The 7464-nt window shown below is 36.2% G+C and overlaps 1 pseudogene; it reads right to left on the reverse strand.

Annotated features, from left to right (window-relative positions):
* Positions 1-2141: 2141 nt before the first annotated feature.
* LOC140607748 (nuclear receptor coactivator 7 pseudogene) lies at positions 2142-7255 on the reverse strand (annotated as a pseudogene).
* Between the last annotated feature and the right edge of the window lie 209 nt (positions 7256-7464).

A 7464-nucleotide genomic window follows, 5' to 3' on the forward strand; every position in this document is an offset into this window, starting at 1 on the left:
GTCTCTTCATGACTTTCGCCTTGTTCTAATAGGGTTGTTTGCCTTTTTGCTGTTGAGTTTTGAGAGTTCATTGTTAAATATTCTGTGCTTGTTCTTTGCTAGGTAAGCGGTCTGGTCTACAAATATTTCTCACACTCTCTACCTTGTGTTTTGACCCGGCTGCCAAGTCTAAGAAGGCTTTCCCTAGCCTCACATCACAGAGATTCTCTCTTATTTTATAAGACAATTTTTAATTTTGCATTTAATTCCGTGATCCAGTGTGAGTTAATTTTTGTGTAAGGTGTAAGACTCAGGTGGAGGCTCACTTTTTTTTCCCCCACAGATGTCCAATCGCTCCAACACCATAGATTGGAAAGGTTATTTTGCCCCCATTGAGTTGATTTTACACCTTTGTAAAAAATTGAGTGGGAAGAAGAGTGTGAGTCTATTCATCGTTTGACTATTTTAGTTCTGGATCTATGTGTCTATCTCCTAGCCAGTACCACCCTACCGTAAACTGTAGCTGTATAGTAAACTTTACCATTAACTTGACCTGCTGTCTGTCTCACCCCCTGGTCAGGTTATTGGGGCCTTGCAAAGTGGGGAACTCTGGGATCCTCATTCACATTTTGCTGCTGTGTTTGGAGATGCTGTGTTTCCAGGTTGACAGCATCTTCAGCTCCAAGCAGGCAAAAAGAAAATCCCCCAAATTCACCCCTACATCTTTCCTTGAGTGTCAACATGTCTAGCTGGTCTGCCTCCTTCTCCTCACCTTTCAAAGTCTCTTTATGTTTGAGTGTAGTGTCCAAGGTTTTTTGTTGTACTTAGCAGAAAGAATTAGAAAAGGTACATTTACTCCACCTTCCTGAAAGCCAGAGTCTCCATTAAGATTTTTACCTTTCATTTGTATTCTTATCTAACTGGATTAAACTGTATTTTAGAACAATGTTTAATAATAAGAAGAAGAAGAGAAGAAGAAGAAAGTACTCTTGTTATAATTCTTACTTTAAAGATAATGCTTCCTCTAAGGTTTCATATGCTTTCAGAACATTAAGAGAATGTTAATATAGGAACTTTTATTTTATCCATTAAAGAGATAGGAATTCATTTTATCTGTTATGAAAGTAATTATCTATCCTCATTTAATTAAGGCTTTTTATAAAGAATGGATTATGCATTTTAAACTGCCTATTGAATATACAAAGAAAAGATCATGAGCTTTTTTTTAACTTTCACTTATTAATATAATGAATAAAATATTCTAACACCAAAGCATCTTGACATTATACCTTAAATACTACTAGGTCATGATGTAGCCATGCTACGTTGAAGCTGGGATTTTGCTTCTTGATATTTTATTTGAGATATATTTAATTGATATTCATAAGAAAGCTTCATCTGTGATTTTTTATGCTGTTTTTGAGCTATTTTTTTGCATTAGAAAAAAAAGCTTTCATTTGAACAGGAAGTATTGGTGTTTTCTAAACAAGGAAATAATCTCTTAGTATTTAGAAAAAGATGATTGCATTTTTTACACAGAACAGTATCCAAATCTATAGAATACAATCATATTAATCTCTAGAAGGTGCTAGAAACTGTTTCATGGAGCAGCTGTGGTGGCTTAGCAGTTTAGCACCGCCTTCAGCCCAGGGTGTGAACCTGGAGATCTGGGATCGAGTCCCACGTCGGGCTCTCTGCATGGGGCCTGCTTCTCCCCACCTGTGTCTCTGCCTCTCTCTCTCTGTCTATGAGTCTCTTATGAATCAATAAATAAATTTTATATATAAAAAAAGAAACTGTTTCATGAGATTTCATAACCTTCTCAATCTAGAGTTCCAGTCTTATTTATATAGAACTAGCCCAGTACATGCCAGGATATATGCATTCATTAAGTGTTTGTTCATGCATAATACAGTCACTTAACACTCACACTGACCCATTTTTCAAGTTAAGAAATTATGTTTCAAATGGATAAAGAATCTCAGTCCAGGGCACACTATGTTTAGGAATTCTCATTCATCACTGCTTGATTCTGTGGCTCGTTATGCCACTGACAAGAGCAGGACAGGCCAAGACTACGCACCTTTTCCAGGGGTATGGCACAGGATATCTTCTTATATATCAGATAGCTGCTGACATGAGATCTCCAGAGGAACAGCCAACTAGTACTCTGGCTGCTTTCTTCATTGGCCATACTGCTGGACTATGGCTGCAGTGTGAGTGGCAAAGAATTTTCTCCTTGGTATTCTTGCTGTACTGCACAGGGACATGGGTGGAATCTTGCTTTTTTTCTCCTTTTGAAGAAAGATATTTTCGATGGATACTTGAATTCTCTTTAGTAGACGTCATTGAATTTCAGACTTACTATCCATTTGTGCGCCTTTGTATTTTTGTCCAGAGAAGATTCTGAAGAGCTGTCTTGAAAAGCTTTATTCCTATTTGCTTCTGTAGAAAAGGCCTGTTGCAGTGGGAGGGCACTCTCTCACTCAGGTTTATCTGGCTCTTTACTGCCTTCAGTGGAGGGATTGTCTACCTGAGGAAGAGAAAGGGTGACATGTATTCCCACTGCTCAATATTTTTGCCAGCATTTAACTTTTAAGATAACTGTGACCCTTCTTTGTTCTTATTAAGGTAATACTCAATGAGTTTAACCTTATCTAGATCTTCACATACCTTCCATATGTTTTCTATGTGGCTTCCTGGGGAACTAGACTGCTTGCCCATGTCTTGCTTCTCACAAGTTTCTAAGGCTCCGTTCAGTTCAGCACTATCTCTGAAAATTTCAGGGATGATTGCACATGTGTTTCTTTAGCATAACTATTGTCCATGACTTAGCTTTCCTTAACTCTTCTGGGTTGAGAGAAAAGCACTCTTCTGAGGTGTCTCTTTTGTCCATTCCACATTGGTTTGAGAAAAAAGATTTTCCAAGTCAAGGAAGTCAACATCTTCCCCTGAAAGGAAATTTTCTTTGGCTTTAGATTCAAATGGAGCATGAGTTTCAGAAGGTTTCTTGCTAAGATCAGAAGGACTGTAGTCACTGTGATAGTTCCATTGGTTGCCTCTGGAGAGGACTCCAGTGTCTTTCACTTTCCTGACAGAGCTGTCTGAGGGTTTCGTATGTGTGTATTTTGTTGACTTTTCCAAAGGTCTTGTTGTTTTGGAATCTGAAGTAATGTTTCTCTCTCCATTCTGCTGCTGTTTTTCCCTGTGAAGCGATTTGAACTCACTGAACCATGGAAGAGATTATTTCCATTGCCCTCTGCAATGATCTAAAATGCCTTGCCATCACCTGGAGAATGGGAAGAGATGGCTTCAGAAAATGATATTAACCCATTCAGTACGATTTTGAGCTATTTTTGATATCAACATAATCATAATCTCATTTTTAAAAACTGAAACCCCAGGCAGCCTGGGTGGCTTAGCGGTTTATTGCCACCTTCAGCCCACGGTGTGATCCTAGAGACCAAGGATCGAGTCCCATGTCGGGCTCTCTGCATGGAACTTGCTTCTTCTTCCTCTGCCTGTGTCTTTTCCTCTCTCTTTCTCTCTGTGTCTCTTATGAATAAGTAAATAAAATCTTAATTAATTAATTAATTAATAATAAATAATAAAAACTGAAATCTCTTTTTTAAAATTTTCTCTCTGTTCTCATGCTCCCTGACAGGAAAAGTATATTTTAAAGTTTCTTTATGTAAATATTGCACATGTCATGTTATGTTTATTCCTAGATTTTCATTTGCTATAGTAAGTGAATTCTATTTTACTGTATTTCTTAAATAACTGATAGAACATGCTGTGAAATTATTTAGGCCTGATACTTATCTGTGTATAGTTCTTGACCATTTTCTCTATTTCTCCCAGGGGACAGTCTTGTTAATTTATCTTTCCCTACACTATGACCTTTTCAAGGTGGCTTGAGCCAGGCTAACTTCCACATTTCAGTCAGAAGAAACTCAGACATCTTTGTTGTCTTAAAAACAACAACAACAACAAAAACAACTGTAGACTAATCCTGCTGCTACTGTTTTTTTTATTATTTTTATTATTATTCTAATTCTGTCGCTCCTATTAACTCCAGACTCTGATATACAGAGAATGAAGATGCCCTGGGAACCATTCTAGCAGGACTCCATCTTTGGAAAGTTCTTTGGGTACTCTTTTCCAAAATATATAAATATATAAATATATAAATATATATATAGATAGATAAAAGCTCTGGGCATGTTAATATATAAAATGTAAATATATACAAATTAGATATATTCACATGTACTTAGTATATATAAATATAGTAAATTTATTACTTATTATATTTATCTTATTTATTTATATATCTAGCATATACAAATATATAAACATATATATTTATATATAATATATACTAATTATATATCTATATATAATTTATATATATCTAATATTTATACAAATATATAGGCACTATATATATTTACATATACAAATAAATAATATTTATATAAATTAATATTTATAAAATATATAAATTTATATATGTGAATACATGTATATATCAATAATTCTATGTATAAATTTCCTGTCTCATTGTGTCATAGACTTTTGACACTAAAAGCACTGTACACTTGTTCTACTGCCTACTTCCCATCAATTTGTTGAAGTCACTCTACAGTTGCTAGCACCTTTTTGGTGGAAATGCGTACTTAAACTATGTTCCTTTAATTTTAAACACAATGGGTCAATTTTCACAAATACTTGTACAATGCTCAAGTCATATATTTTTTGTTTCCTTAAATAAATATAGGTGTAAGAAAGGAAATGATGAAAGAGATTCAGAAACTTTAGAAAGAAAACAGCAGAAAGCCAGAAGGACACTGACTGACTATAGACGATTAGGAAAAAAAAAAAATGAGTTCAAGTGACACTGAAATTTTGCAAATGCAGAAGGTAGGCAGAGGAAGCACTCTGGACAAACTCTGAGCCATGCTGGTATAGTTAGGAGGAAAGGCAACAGCCGGCCCTGGCTCAGTGGCTCACAGGCATCTCATAAATGCTTTCTGAGTGACTGCTAGTTGGAATTCCATACCAGACACGCTGAATTTGATGTTTTCAGTGGTCCTGTAGCCTTAAACCTGCAGGGCACTTGGAGTTTACAAAGCACTTTCACATACTGGCCCATTAATCCCCACAATAAACCATGGAGTAAAATATCATTAAAGCTCTCTTACAGCTGAGGAAATAAGGCTTAGAAAGATTAAGTTCTTTACTTAAGTTCTATGTTTAGTAGGAGCCAGAGATGAAGTTTAAGCCCAAGTGTTTTTGAAACCAGAACCTGGCTTCTTTCTCTTTGTGCAAAATGTCCCAAGTAGAAGTATCTTTGGCTGCCAGTAGCTGGCTATCTCAGACACATCGGAGGAAATCATAATGTCTGGAAAGACACAAATAATTGTAGAGTGAGTTAAAAATAAGAACATGTCAACCATAGTCAAGAGACTCGCAAGGGTTGGGACACTGTTTCTTCCCTGCAGTATGACCAGTATAGAGGGAAATTCAGTGCTACACTTAGTGAGTGAATGGTTCCCCAGAGGCTGGAGTGTGCTGGGAGGAGTCAGGTTTGTTTTGGAAAAAAAAAAAAATCTAAAACTAAACATGCCAGAATTATGGAAAACGAAGGGCCAGTATTTGGCAACAAATTTCATGGAAGAGTTAAAGATATTGGAAAGCAAAAAAGAAGGATTCCACAGGATTCCTCTTGAGGAAAAGTTCCTACGTGTCAACTACAACAAACTAAAATATCTGAAAAAAACAAAATAATTAAACAATGAATATTCTTTTTTTTTAAAATTTTATGGTACATCTTTTATAATAATGTCTTAGATGTGGGTAGAATGTTGGTGAGGTACAGTCCTTATAATTGAGTGGGGTTTTGCTGACAGTATATACTGCTTTTAAGAAATTTTAATTATTTCTCAACTTTTGTTTCATTACTTTGGTTTTTGAAGTCATTTGTTGTAGATCAATTGGACAGTCTTTACACACATTCTATACCAGTCACTTTTTCTTGGTTCTCTTTTAGCTCTTTATTTCTTCTTTATTTTAAAAGCTTTTCTCGGGATCCCTGGGTGGCGCAGCGGTTTGGTGCCTGCCTTTGGCCCAGGGCGCGATCCTGAGACCCAGGATCGAATCCCACGTCGGGCTCCCGGTGCATGGAGCCTGCTTCTCCTTCTGCCTATGTCTCTGCCTCTCTCTCTCTCTCTCTGTGTGACTATCATAAATAAATAAAAATTTAAAAAAAAATAAAAGCTTTTCTCCCTTTGATTGTTCTGTCTAAAGAAATACTTTGTATGCCTAGGTGAACATTGTTATTCATTTATTTCACATATTTTTCTACGTACTATCACCTCATTTTGGATGGAGTTTTTCTATTTTAGATGTATGCTATTGTTTTAAACCTTTTATCATTTTTTAATTTATTTTTGCATGTTTGGAAACACGTGGCTTGTTTCCATTTATTCTTTGCCATCTCATTTTTGGAGTGCTTCCATTTTTCCACAGGGTCAATATTCTATTTCAATGTATCCTTAAAAAAATAATAATAAGAGTATGGGATTCAGCTGTGATAATTTGTGTTGTGCTATTTTTTGTTTCTCTACATTTAATTTTGTGGCATTTGAGGAAGGAGGAGTGGGGTTCCAAGAATTTTCCTAGACTCACAGCTCTAATGCACTCCCTGTAATTTCCATCAATCCTTTAAATTATGGTCCCTTTCCATCTGAAATCTCCTAGCAGTTTTCTTTGTTCATTTTAAACATGCCTAACTCTTGTTTTTACCCCAGTCATTCCTCTTCTGATAAATTTAGGTTCTCTTTTCAAATAGTCTCCCCTCATTATGGGGCAGTGCTGTAGAAGGATATTGCAGATTTCATAGACATCAGATTGCTCCAGCCATATTGTCTGAAATCATGGACTCATGCTAATTATCTACAATTTACCATATGAAAAAAATACTTAGAGTTTCAGTAGATTTTTCTCAAGTTGTCCTGCCCATGTTCCAGGGAATGCCTGATGGCAATTCTGAGGTTCTCTAATTCTCATGTCCACAATGTAACACCTTGCCCCCTCTCTTTCCTTCTGAAGGGATGCTCATACCATCCAAGTCTTGAGATGCCAGGGGTTTGTGCATCTTGCTCTTGCTTCTTGACTTCTTGCAGTGGGTGTCATCATGGGTGTGTGGTTTTGCTATTTTAGTTTTTGAGGAACAATTTTAACGATTCCAGCGTTACTCTGCCACAGCCGCCATTTTCATATCCCTGTCCTCAAGGTAGAAGCATAAAGCTCAGTCTTCAGCTTCAATTGGCATAATTGCTTCTCCTTGGATTGTGGAGTCCAATGCCTCAGAAATACATATTTCTTAATGTAACAGAATAAAATAACATTTGTATTTGTGGATGCCTTATTTTCCAAAACTTAAAATCTTCATATCCTTCTGTAAAGCTGTGTACACATCCT

This window comes from Canis lupus, chromosome 17 (genome assembly GCF_048164855.1).
Source record: "Canis lupus baileyi chromosome 17, mCanLup2.hap1, whole genome shotgun sequence".
In the NCBI taxonomy this organism is placed as follows: Eukaryota; Metazoa; Chordata; class Mammalia; order Carnivora; family Canidae; genus Canis; species Canis lupus.